This window comes from Stenella coeruleoalba (assembly GCF_951394435.1).
Source record: "Stenella coeruleoalba genome assembly, chromosome: 17".
NCBI classification, from domain to species: domain Eukaryota; kingdom Metazoa; phylum Chordata; class Mammalia; order Artiodactyla; family Delphinidae; genus Stenella; species Stenella coeruleoalba.
This window is the reverse complement of record NC_137163.1, coordinates 78,362,292-78,376,781: the sequence shown is the minus strand read 5'-3', so window position 1 is coordinate 78,376,781 and position 14,490 is coordinate 78,362,292.

Below are 14,490 nucleotides of genomic sequence, written 5' to 3'. Positions count from 1 at the left end.
AGAGGAGTGATATCTATATAATTTACAAATCAAGGAAATACAAAGCAGTCTCAGAGCTGACAGATGAAAGGGAATCTTTTAACTTCGTGACAACCTTTGTTTATAGCCATTAGCACTTTGTTTTATTCCAAGGTGTCTCCTTGGTGTTGCATCCCACTGTGATCACTTAAGATTACTGAGAAACATTAAAGTCAAAATTCAGGATTTCTCTATGACAACATAAAAGTAGCTTATCCTCTAGAAGAAAAGTGAAACAGACTTTAAGTCAGTGGTTCTCAAAATGTGGTCTTGGGTGGCCTCAGCCTGCAGCGGCTTGAAGCAGGGTTTCAGTTCCCGGCCAGTGACTGAGGTCGGGTCACAGCAGTGAGAGCACCGAATGCTAGCCACTAGACCAAAGGTCAGTGACAAGGCCCTGGCCCTACAGCTTTGCAGAAAAAGAATTCCCACAAAGACGGAAAGTAGTGAAACAAGTAAAGTATTTATTAGGAGAAGAAAAAGTACAGTACGTGTGGAGAGACACACGGGCAGACTCAGAGAGAGAGTCGTGCCCTCGTGAATCAGTGAATCACTCTTATGGGGCATTTCTTCCTGGTTTCCTTTGGCCAATCATTTTGATTTGCCTGATCTGAGTCCGTATTTGGTTTATCTCAGGATTTCCCCACATGTGCGTGCACATCTCTTAGCCAAGGTGGATTCTACTGAAGAGGCCTATGGGCCACTTAGCATCACTCCCCTTTTGACCTCCAAGGAGCCTTTCTGGGCATGTGTAGTCGGGGAGGTCTCCTGACTTGGAGAATGAGGAAGATGTGGTCTCTTATCTTCTATCTGGACAGGGCCCAGCCTCCTCTCTCAATTGTCCTGTTAATTCTCCTCGGAGTATCTGAGTATCAGTCCACATGGAAGGAACTCCAACCATTTGCCCCCGGGGGCCAGTCTACTTCCTGCCTCAGTCTGGGCCCAGAGGCATCAAATCATAAGGGAACTCACCGGAAGTGTAAATCCAGGGGGCCCAAACCCAATTTAACAAGTCCTCTGGGCTATTCTGATCAGTGCTGAAAGTTTGAAAATAGACTTTTTCAGTACATCTTTTTTCTAAAGTACATATAGTTCATAGATATGAAACTGGGTGGAAAACAGGCTTGCTTTGGTGAAAATACTCCATTCCTGGTATTCCCAGTGGCTATAAATCATCTCCTAGTAAGGAAAGTGTACTCATTGTTCATGGACCTTCCCCAGTGTTTCTTCCTTTATGGGCCTTTCTCAATCCTTTGAGCCACAATATGGTGTTGTTTTGTTGATATTTTTCACATTCAAAGATGCTATTCGTGATGATGGGTGTGCACGGAAAGACTGCTCAAGCAACCCTTCCCACGTGGGAAAATCACCTGGAATCGTGCACCACCGCTGCTTCTGTGGGCCTGAGCCTTTAGTGACTCTTCTGTATTTTTTTTCCCTCTGAACTACCCACCCAGAATGCCACGTTGATCTGCAGAATCCATTAGTTTCCCAGCATTTCAAAGCTATACTGTATTTTCTGAAACTTCTTAATATGTTAAAAACAAACAACAACAAAAAAACTACGACAAAATTTATGTAAAGTTATTTTATAGTAAGAGTCTTTAAAAACCTGGAACCTGGAACAGCAAAGAATTCAATTCTTCTGAGACCAAGCAACAAATGCAAAAACACATACCTTGCTGTGTCTAACCACCTCCCTCCACTGGAACTATTCACAGCAAAACACTGAAAAGCAGAAAAGTTGCTTTTAGCTTCTCAAATTCAGTAACCATTGAAATCTAAGTAATAAAGGAATTGTATGTGCAATTAAAAATAAAATTATACTTTCCCCAAGTCACTTGACCCTATTCTTTGAGTGGATACTTCCAAAATTCCTGCTCTATTGAACATTAAGAATGAAACCTGTTTGTGCAGACTATATTCAATTAGAAATGACTTTTAATTGGAAATTTAATCTCTAATAATATTAAGTCATAATATACATCTATTTGTGTTACCCTGTTTTTATATATAGATCCCTTTTATTCTATCTGACAATACATAAAATGTATTCTGTCTGACAATACCTAATACCAAAGACATTTAAATGACTATTTCAGGCCTTATTTCTCACTTTCTCAGGGTTTACTTGAAAATAACTTATCTGATAATGGACTACTGATTCCTACATCAACTCTTTTTCTCTTTTCTATTGGCTTAGAAGTCTTTATACTCAAAGAAGCTATGCAGATAGCCCCTTTGATCACCTAAATTGAGAAGTCTTAAGGTTACTTATCTTGTTGCATTTGCCTAAGACTCTAATTGTATACTATGTAATATTAAATTGGCCAGATGGTTTTCAAAGTGATGTATAATATCCATTTTATTAATAAGTAAATTGATAGAGATTCAGTGAAAATAAGAATAAGAAAAAAAAAAGGGCAAGGGCCAGCCACGTTGAAGAGAAAACTTCATTTATATAAAGATTTGAGAGATTGCTGTATTTATGTTCATATGTTTTTATCTCATATGATAAACGTTGGGTCTAAAATGTTGATGAATTCGATAGTTTATTACTATATACACTTAAATAGATGAAACAACTATTTTGAAGTGATGACATAACTTTAATTGCTTCGTCCTAAACAATTGAAGTGCTTCCCTGGTGGCGCAGTAGTTAAGAATCCGCCTGCCAATGCAGGGGACACGGGTTCGAGCCCTGGTCCGGGAAGATCCCACATGCCGCGGAGCAACTAAGCTCGTGTACCACAACTACTGAGCCTGCGAGCCACAACTACTGAGCCCGTGAGCCACAATTACTGAGCCTGCAGGCCACAACTACTGAAGCCCACGTGCCTAGAGCCCGTGCTCTGCAACAAGAGAAGCCACCACAATGAGAAGCCCGCGCACCACAACGAAGAGTAGACCCCGCTCGCCACAACTGGAGAAAGCCCGCGCGCAGCAACAAAGACCCAACGCAGCCAAAAATAAAATAAATAAATTTTTTTATTGAAATAATTGTTTAATAATTGTATAGTTATCTTTGCCTATTTATTCTCTTACTCTGGAACCTGTGTTCCTTCCACATGTCAGATTTCACCCCCTCTCTGACAGATTAAAAGTACAAAAAGTTAAAATCATTTCCCTAAGACAAATATTTACATTATATCTTTGTTTCAAATTTTGCAAAACAGGCTTCTTTCTGGAACTCAAATATGATCATGTGGTTTCCTTTTTCATTAGAATAACAGCTTAGGGAAGAAATTGCCCTAATAAGCTAACTATATATCATAGGTTTATATAATTTAAGCTACTAACATAATAAATGTAATGAAGATATTTTTATTGACAAAAATAGCATTTAAGATACTCTATTTCCATGAAAACTTTCAGCCTCTTCCTCTCGTCCTTTCTCCACGTCTTCACCATCTTCTCTACTGTGGGCATTCAGGCACTAGTAAATGGAAAGAGGAAGTTATTCCATTTTCAGAGATGATTAACGTTTAAGAGAAGAGAAATCTAACCATCTTGCATCTGGATTCAGATCCACCTTTAGGTTTTTGTTTCTTTTTTTCTATCAAAGCTTATTCCAGAGAGCTGCCTGTGGGCAAACTTCTATTATAAACTTGAAAAGTAATGGCATGGTACCTTCAAATTTGATAAGATTAGGTTTTTTGTTTGTTTGTTTTGGGGCCACGCCCGCTTCTTGTGGGTCTTAGTTCCCTGAACAGGGATTGAACCCCGGGCCCGGCAGTGAAAGCACTGAGTCCTAACCACTGGACCACCAGGAAATTCCCAAGATTAGTCTTTTATGAATGAATGACTGAGAAGGAGAAAAACACTGGAAGTGTACCCATTTTCATACTTCCTATTCCTTGGTACTGTGAGAATTATATTCTATAAAAAATATATATATATTACATTTGTGCTAAGAAGGAGGAGGGGGGAGGGGCGGGGAGGAAAGGAAAAGCCTCCCGCTCTCCATTTAGTAAAATTCATGGAGGCCAAATTAATTGATTCTTCTAATCCTTTAGAATTATCATTCCCATATTATCTTATTTTTAACGGCCCTTACAGCTGTGTTCACATTTAATTTATGGCGTTGACAGGCCTCTCCACATAGATTGTGAGAAGCTTAAAAGAGGCCTAGGGCCTAGCACAGTGGCCCGCGGGAGGGGCTCTACCAAAAAAGCATCAGTAGAATGTTCATAGTCTATAAACCTCTGCGGGAGAGAGACAAGCAGTCTGGTTAAGTGATGCGCTCATTCGTTCAACAAGTGTTTATTAGGATGTGAGCTCTGCTGGGCAAGGAGATACAGCAGGTAACAGTTGGAAAAGGCCCTGCCTTCTTAGAGCTCATATTTTAGTGCAGCTGTACATAAACAGACAGTGGAAATTATGGGGCAATAGTATAAAGAATTTCAGAGCTAACCAGTACCTTAGAAGGCATTTGGCCAGCTCTCATGTTTTAACAGATGGATTGAGTATTAACTGTAACTTTGCAATTACAGTAGATTTCATATTGATAGGATACTGGAAGTTCTTCCAGTAAAAGGAAATATAAAAATTGTCAACAAAAAAGGAATTTATTTTAGGAAAATAAGCATTTCTACTTCATTGTCTGCAGTAAATAGTGACTTCAACTCTAATATGTTTTTTAATCTATAGAGATGCTTTTCTTTCACTAGGGATACTGCTTGTAAATTAGATGCATTGAAACTATAGATTTAATTTTTTTTCATTTATATGTAACTAAATTTTAAATTAATTTTTAAAGAATCTATTAAAAATTTAATGAACATTTTCTGAGAAACTGTGATAGATGTTCAAGATATGAAGCAAAATGTGACATCATTGCTTTCTTAATAAACTTGTATTCAAACAATGCAAGGAAGAAAGTGACGCGGCACGTGCTTAAGCTATGGCATCTGAATTCTGAGATGAAGATGATAAATTCCTTGGTCAGTAAGCCTGTCTTTATTGATCAGATAACTGAACCATAGTAATGAGTCCAGGCACTGAAATGATAACTAGTATTCATAGATTCTTCCTGCTCTAAATGGGTTGATAATCTTGAACACAGTAATTAGGAGGAATTGACCAGAACCAACTGGCCTTCAAATAGAGTGTTTTTTAAAAAGTCCCATTAAATGGAATAGTTTGCTAAAAATAATACTAAAAATAGGGCTTGTGTCAACAAATTCATTATTAGGGCAGAACAGAGAATTTAAATGAAAAATCCTAAAACAAAGCCTTGGCCTAAATAATCATCAACACCCTTCCTTTTGGCAAACGTGGTATAAATCAGAATGTGACTTAAAGCCTATGCTTTTTCAGGGAGATGTTTACAGAGTCTGGTCCACCCCAAACACTCTGGAAGAGTGTTCAGTGTAGCCCAATTTGAAGGTCATGGTTAAGTGACAGAGGCAGTCCAAGAGCACAGGTGCTTGGATCACGCAGCTCCCCGGCCAGGACCAGCTATAAACCAGCACTTAACATGAGCAGCACATCAGCTCTCCTCCTCTGCCTGGTGCCGTCACGCTGCCCGACCCCTCTGTGGTCTCATCCCCACCTTCCCCACCAACATTCCCTCTGCCTCTCTACAATGTGTCCTGTTGGACCCAGGAGTAGCACCATGTTGGAAAGAACTTATGATAAGGGATTCACGCCAAGATGCTTCATAGACAAGATCAGCTCGGTTTCCCTCCAGGAGTATTTTTACTTAGACAACTCTCTAAAAAATGTAGAATTCTTACAAAGGAATTAACTAACGATGTTCTAATCACAGAGGACTTTGGCCTCAGCGGTAAGCCGCCACTGAATGTTACAAGGAGAGGGCTTTCTGTCTCCTTAGCTTCCTTCAATTTCTAATGAAAAGGCTGAAATATGAAATACATCTCTGACACTAGTTTATATTTTTATTCTGCATCTGTTCCTTTTCCCTTGATCTGCTTGAGCAGGTAGGCAAGTCACGTGGCTTGTGCCTTGTGGGAGAGGTGAAGTTGGCAGGACAGAAAGCTGACTTTGTTAACACAATTATGCCCCAAGGCCTCCCTCCCCAGATGGGAATGAAACAGATGAGCCTGCGTCCAGTGAGCAGCAAAACAAAAACAAAACCTGTTTACCAAGCCAGGGGCGAGACCTCGGAGAAAATGGACGCGCAGTATAGCTGGAGAGGCCGGACTTTCAGACTTGGAGTTTCTGGTTGCACGACATTCTCTCACGCCCGTAGGGTAGAACGGACTCAGTAGGACCTCCAGAAGCCAAGGGTCTACACCAGATGGGACAACGGGCATCTCAGTAGTAACTACTGTGAGCTGATAGCTCCAGGCCAGGACAGCCTCCTCGGTGGTTTGACCTCACACAAGAACCCAGGAGGTTTAATCATTACGGACATAGGAGACCTGCAAATATAATTCAAACGGAAATTTCTCATGGGTTCCGTAGGTTACGAACTCACACTCAAAATTCATTTGACTAGGAAAAAATATTTGACTGTATTGACTTAGGCTTTAAAGTGGCACAGTCTGCTGTGGTTTTGACTGCCTTCCAACATACCACTGGAGAATATTACTGGACGGCTGTCTGGAGGTCAGATATTCTCAGCCCACAGACTGAAGGTGACCATCCGTCCTGGTCTGCTCGTGGCAGTCCCAGTTGATGACTGCCGTCCTGTCATGATTATTAACAGTGCACCCTTTCACTTGCAAGTGCGCAGGTTTGGATGATACACTGCATGGCTCCCCGATACAAAACTCTCAACTACCGTCTGCACAGGCTAGATTCTGCCTCTGTAACAACACAGAGTTGCCGTGGTTTCCCCCGACACAAGTTTATCAGGTGAACTCTAGGCCGCTGTCCCCGTGGGTTGGCTCAGGGTTCCAGGCCCCACCGTATTAACATGTGTTTTCCACGACCTTTACAACGGGAAAAGAGAGCTCTTAAAGTGTCTCATGCCAGCAAATAAATGATCCAACTTGCTGGCCAGGACTATTCATACGGCTCAAACTATTGGCAAGGGCAGGGGTGGGTAATTTTGCCATTTTCCGAGAAGAAAAGAGCAGAATATGAGTGTGAAAACTCTCACTGCTAGCTATTCAAGCAAGTAGGCAGATGAGTTCTTTGCCACTTCCCTCGGGCTTAACCACAGTTCTAGTCAAAGCGACTCTGAGGTTCCTTGATGGCCAGTGGTTAAGAATCCTCCTGCCAACACAGGGGACACAGGTTCGAGTCCTGGTCCAGGAGGATCCCACGTGCCATGGAGCAACTAAGCCCGTGAGCCACAACTACTGAAGCCCATGCTCCGCAACAAGAGAAGCCACTGCAATGAGAAGCCCGCACACCGCAATGAAGAGTAGCCCCCGCTCGCTGCAACTAGAGAAAGCCAGTGCGCAGCAACGAAGACCCAACTCAGCCAAAAATAAATAAATTTATTTATTTATTTATTAAAAATATATATTAAAAAAAAGACAAGAGGGTTTAAAGTTTTGTTTGTCACTAAGAAAAAAATCCAAAATACGATTCAAGATCCTTTGAGTTTGAGAACATTACCAGTTAAAAATAATAGTCATAAAACAAATGCACACTTCATAAATATATATGCATTGCCTAGCCCCTAACGTAACTAGTGGTCAGGAGAAAAAGAAAAAAAAAAAAAAAATCTAAGCTAATTCATACGCGTTCATGGTCATTAGCATTCCTGCTGAAGAAATTAACCAGTTGTTTTGACTGTAGAGAGAAACTTTATGTTTCAATAGAAAACCATACCACAGCCTCTGGGTTATCAGATTCTAGTCCTAGTCACTGTCTTGGAGCGATGTGGCGCCTCTTTATAACCTGCATGGTATTCGTACCTACCTGTCAGTTGGGCTGGGTTCTGCTGTTGTGCACATTCTGCCCATCCTTTACCAAGTTTTCATTTCTTCGCATTGGTTCATATTGTTCCCCTCCCCTCAGTGTGATCTGGGGAAGCTTGCCCAGGGGTCTGGTGGCTGCAGTCTGATGCTGCCAGAAGGTCACTGCCTCAGCCCAGCTGTTCCTAGTACTCTGCAAATACTGCTCGCCCCAGAAACACTTAGTGACCACTTCAGAGGAAATGTTTAACTTAGCGCTTCTTTGTTATAATCTACCGCGTTCTCAAAATTATCCCGTGTTGTCATTTTGCTTGATTACAAATTTTTTGTTGTCATTTTTCTTCTGAAGGCTACTTTTGTTTTCCTTATTAGTAAGAAAAAATATTCCTTCTTCAATATATTTCTATTATCTTAAATTCTTAATCATCGTTATTTGAATACATTTCAACGTGTTCCTTTTCTTAACATTTTTTTTGGAAATAATTACAGATCCACAGGAAATGATAAAGCTAGTACAGAGAGTTCCCATGTACCTTTACCTAGTCTAATATCTGATGTGTTTATAATATGATATCAAAACCAACAGCTCGGGAGTTCTCTGGTGGCCTAGTGGTTAGGGTTAGGTGCTTTCACTGCAGAGGCCTGGGTTTGATCCCCGGTTTGATCCCGTAGAGCAAGCCGCACTGTACGGCCAAAATAAATTTAAAAAAAAAAAGCAAAAAAAAACAAAGAGCTTGACATTGGTGCAGCATGCACTCTTCTGCTGGATCCAGTCTGAAGCTCTGTTGCATTCTTCACTTCATTCATGGAATCCTTCAGCTCCAGAACCGACCTTCGGTTCTTTTGAATGATTTCTCTCTCTTTGTTGAACGTCTCGTTTTGTTCATGAATTGTCTTCCTGATCTCACTGTCTATCAATGTTCTCACTGAACTTATTTAAAACATTTATTTTGAATTCTTTGTCGGGCAATTTGTAGATCTCCATATTTGGGGTTGGTTACTAGAAATTCAGTGTTCCTTTGGTAGTGTCATATTTCTTTGATTTTGTGTGTTCCTTGCAGCCTTGGTGGGTGTACAGTGGCCCCTTCCAGACTTGACGGACTGGCTTGGGTGGGAAAGACCTTCCCCTGCAGTGGTGCGAGGGTGCCTGCTGGCGGGGGGGGCGGTCACACCGCGACACGTCCAGGGATGTGGGGTGCCGTGGAGGCATGGACTCTGGGGGAGCACAATGGCACCGCGGATGCGGGGGTGTGCGGTGAGAGGGTCTCAGGGGCGCCTCCAGCTGGGCAGGGGCCGCGGGGGCAGAGGTGGCTCCACAGAGGGAAGGTGGGGTCTTCGGCCCCTCGATCAGCATCAGCAGACTGAGGAGGCCATCCTGCTCTCCTTTTTCCCCCCAGAAGGAGGCTGCAGCTGAGGGTGTCCCTCTCTACACTCAGCTGTGCAGTCTGCAGGAAGAGGCCGACGCAGGTAAATGCTCCCTACGCATTTCTGTGCAGCCATCCTTGGTTTTTATGCTCCACTGGGTCGCTGAAGCATTTTAATTGTATTCTGGAACTTTCCCAGAGCTACTTTCTTTCTTCCATGGGTAGTTGTTCATTGTTTTTCTGGGGGAAGGAGGGCTGGGAGGTCTTAGTCTACCATCTTGCTGACATGACTTCTGTATGTAGAACTCTAGGTAATCTTACTACATGTGTAGATTTCTGTAATCATTACTGCAGTCAAGACATAGCACAATTCTATCATCACAAAGATCTCCCAGCTATTACCCCTTTATAATCACATCCACCCCTTCCCCACCATTCCTAACCCATGACAACCACTAATCTGTTTTCCATGTCTATAATTTTGTCATGTAAAGAAAGTTATAAACATGGAATCATACAATAATATGACATTTTGAGATTGGCATTTTTCAATCAGGTTAACGTCTTTAATATCCTTCCAAGTTGTTGCCTGTATCAGTAGTGTGTCCCGGGCTTCCCTGGTGGTGCAGTGGTTGAGAATCCGCCTGCCAATGCAGGGGACACGGGTTCAAACCCCGGTTTGGGAAGATTCCACATGCCGCGGAGTAACTAAGCCCGTGCACCACAACTACTGAGCCTGAACTCTAGAGCCCGCGAGCCACAACCATTGAGCTCGGGTGCTGCAACTACTGAAGGCCGTGTGCTCTAGGGCCCGTACTCCACAACAAGAGAAGCCACCGCAGTGAGAAGCCCGCACACCATCACGAAGAGCAGCCCCTGCTCACCGCAACTAGAGAAAGCCCACACGCAGCAACGAAGACCCAACGCAGCCAAAAATAAATAAATTAAAAAAAATAGTGTGTCCCTTTTCATTGCTGACTAGCATTCCATGGTACAGATGTACCACCGTTAAATGAACTTTTCATCATCTATTGAGGGATACCCTGATTATTTCCAGTTTGGGGCTGTTACAAATAAAAGTGCTATGCGTAATTATGCTATGCATAATTTTTCTGCAGATATAAGCTTTCATAAGTAAAATTTCTGGGTCATATGGTAAGTGTATGATTAGTTTTTTAAGAGTTTGCCAGGCTATTTTCTTTCTTTTTTATAAATTTATTTATTTATTTATTTATTTATGGCTGCATTGGGTCTTCGTTGCTGCGCACAGGCTTTCTCTAACTGCAGCGAGCAGGGGCTACTCTTGGTTGCGGTGTGCAGGCTTCTTATTGCGGTGGCTTCTCTTGTTGCAGAGCACGGGCTCTAGAGCGCAGGCTTCAGTAGTTGCGGCATGCGGGCTTCAGTAGTTGTGGCTCGTGGGCTCCAGAGCACAGGCTCAGTAGTTGTGGCGCACGGGCTTAGTTGCTCCACGGCATGTGGGATCTTCCCGGACCAGGCTCGAACCCGTGTCCCCTGCATTGGGAGGCAGATTCTTAACCACTGCGCCACCAGGGAAGCCCCTGCCAGGCTATTTTCGAGCGGTTGTACCATTTTACATTCTCACCGGTAATGTATCAGAGAACTAGATTTTCCACATCCTCACCGGCCTTTAGTATTGTCATTATTTTTTTTTTTTTAACTGTCCTACTAGTAGTGATTCTGAACATCTTTCTCTGTGCTTACTTACCATCAGTATATCCTCTTCAGTGAAGTGTTTCTTTAGGTCTTTTTCTCATGTTCAAATCGAATCGAAAATAGGACACAAATGAACTTACCTACGAAACAGAAACAGACTCAGACATAGAGAACAAACTTGTGGTTGCCACCACTAGGTTTCAGGACCTCGGAATAACCATCTGGGCTCACACATTCACCCTCTGAATTACTGACTGTCCTCTGGGCTTGTAGTCCCACCCTCTGGTTCCGTGTCTTCACACGTAGAGCCATCCTTCTTCTTTCAGGAAAGGTAGCAGGTCTGCGATCGAGTAGTTTTATCAGCCTGTTTCCTGCCTGGAGAATTTGGGGAGTCTGACACCCTTGGCATCCTTCCTTCATTCTGTTCTGTCTGGTCCATTTCAGCTCAGTTCAGTGTTTCTGCCAAGAACCGTGTGAGTCTCTCGTGTAAGTCTTAGAGATTCACTCCATTAGAGACAAGAGGCTTCTCTACACATCTTTCCTGGTTTTCCTTGTTTACACTTAGGTGGCTGAGGTTGGCCATGAGTCAAATACCTGGTCTCTTCAAAGATCCCCCTGTGTGCTTGAATACTCTCACGACAGCAAAAGCTGTCCAGCCACACTCCTGGCTTGCTCTCAGAGAAGGCTTTCCTGCCAGTGAATCTCTTACTTCTAGCATCTTTTGCAATCTGAGTAGAATGTTTCCCAAATCATCAAACCCCGATTCTTTTCTGCTTCACAGTTCTTCCTTCAGTTTATCTCTTTCCTCTCACTTTTTACTTAAAAGCTGCAAGAAGAAACCGGGCATCAACTTCCACATTCTTGAAAATCTCCTCAGCTACATAGTGACAAGGACACTCTGTCCTTTGACCAGACTCTCTCCTCTGAGCTCTGGTTTTGACTAGGTCTTGCCCTTGGGCTCTGTCCTTGGCTTTCTTTGTCCAATTTTAGCAAGAATCCTGCTGATTCAGTTTAGTGAAAAACCCCACCCTGATCAAATTCCTCATCCTCAAACTTTGCTAGCCGCCTTCAGCAAAAATCCTGTCGGGCCAGTTTAGCCAGAATCCCCCTACCCACAGGGCCTCCTCTTAGTAATTTTCCATCCACGGGCCGCCACCTGCTTCCTGGGGTACTTGTGCTTGTACTTGGCGTTAAGCTGAATCTCTTTGCTTCCTGCAAACCCCGTCGTAGTGGTCGCTGAATGAAGTCAACCTTACTGTCTTTCACATGAGTCATGAAAATTTTTCTTTATCATTGTCCAAGTTCATCACTTACAAGTTCTGCTTTCCACAGAAAGGCAGGAAACTGCCAGTATGTAACAAGGATCCCCTTCCTCCAGTTTCCAGTAATGTTTTCCTCATCTCCTTCTGGGCCCTCACAGCAGAGCCTTCGGTGTCCTTGTTAACGGTCTCTTCCTGATGATTCACGAACTCTCTAAAACAATATCCTTTCTCTGCCATGCTTCTCACTGCCTGCTGAGTCCATACTAGCAGACCCACTAACAACCACATTTTCTAATAGGGAAGAACAAATCTCCCTTGACTTTAACCTGTGTATTCTATCGCTCTTGCTCCAAATTCATCACTAATGGGATGTTGCCTATAGCTTAAAGTATACACAATTGCCCATCTCAGGGAACCCTGCCCCCGCGCTTGAATGTTAAACTAGAATACCTTTGTTCAGCTCACAGAGAACATCCGGACCCCGCCCACCTGTAAATGGCTGCAGGAAAGAAGACATTAATACATCCCCTACAGAGTCTGGCGGAAACCAGGAGATATTTGTAACAACCTATAACCTAGATTGCCTTTTCTGTTGTTTCTTGCGTTAACAGATGTGCGGCTGAGACTCTGATAAAATGATAATGTATAGTTCCAGATGAGATTGTCGACTTAAAAAAAATGCCCAGTGTGAGGGTTACGAGTTAAGTTTTACTGGGGGCAAAATGAGGACTGCAGCCGGGAAACAGCATCCCAGATAGCACTGAGAAACTGCTCCAAAGAGGCCGGGGGCGGGGGGGAGGGGGAGGTCAGTATATATATATGTGATTTTGGTGTACTGCTATAGTCACGCGGAGCAGACGTCACCGTGAAGGAATTTAGTGCTTTTCTAGGTAAGAGGAGATACAAGAATTGGGCTCATAAAATCAGCTCCTGAAAATACCTGACTATCTGAAGACCTGTTCTGCCGGTTTTTCCCAGAGCACAGAGCGCCTCATTCCTGATCTCCACCCTGAGCTCCTTTCTGGGGATGTTGAAGGTCAGCGGCCGCAGGGACACCTGATTTAATCCTCGAAGACGCAGAGGGCCAATGGCGAGTGACAATTTGTAGTTGACAAAATCTTCGCCAGACCTGGGGATGCGCATTCCTACCACCATGGGACGAAACGGTTATGAAATGCCACGAAAACCATGGTCAAATTTAGGACCATGAAGGGGCCCTGCTGGCTGAAAATTGACACACACCACCTGCCTCTCCACTGTAGCTGCTGTCCTTCAACACGCCCTGAAAGGAGTTCAGGGTGATCAGGAACGAGGCCCTCTGTGCTCTGGGAAAAACTAGCAGAACACATCTTCAGATAGTTAGATGTTTTCAGGAGAAGATTTGACGAGCCCAAATTCTTGCATCTTCACATATCTAGAAAAGCATCAAAATCACTAATGGTGATGTCTGCTTTGGCCACTGAGGAGAGAAATGCATTTGGAAGTAAAAATGGAGTAGCTGTGTCAGACTTAGATGCCGCCAGCCATTCTCAAAGCAGTGTCGCCGGAATGTGGGTATCTCTGTCAAATTTATGATTAACTTCCTTATCTGAACCTTTATTCCTTTTCTTGTTCAAAACTTGTTCTCCTCAAGACTGAGGAGTAACAAAGAAAAGGGGGAATTGTAACCGAACAGGACCCCAGGGCCTTCCCAGGACAGACCTCCCCCATGTCCTCTGCTGTAGCTCCTCTCTGAAGGACCTAGATAGTAGTATTTGATGGGAATTTCCTGAGTTGTTTTGCAGATGTGAAAAACCCCCACCAAAGGGAAGATGTTAACAATTGACGACCACGAGCACACAGCCGCAGGCCTCCTGGAGCCTGAGGACTGATAATGTGAACCCCTGTGACACCACCCTGCAACCTCAGCCGCGGGCTTCAGTAGTTGTGGCGCACGGACTCAGTAGTTGTGGCTTTCAGGCTCTAGAGCACAGGCTCAGTAGTTGTGACACATGGGCTTAGTTGTTCCATGGCATGTGGGGTCTTCCCAGATCAGGGCTCGAACCTGTGTCTCCTGCATTGGAAGGTGGATTCTTAACCACTGCACCACCAGGGAAGCTCCTTCCGTCCCTCTTTGGAACAGCTTCTCAGAGCCACTGAGAGGTTGTCTCCCAGGCTGCAGTTCTCAATAAGACCCTGAATAAAACTTAACTCACAGCCCTTACGCTGTGCACTGTTCCTTCAGCCAACGCTTGTCAGTTACCCTTGCTCATTACGAGTTCTTTAGGGTCTCATTCTGCAGGAATTCCTGGGTACCCACTCTGGCCTGTGAAAACACCTGTGTAAATGAAGATTAGGAGT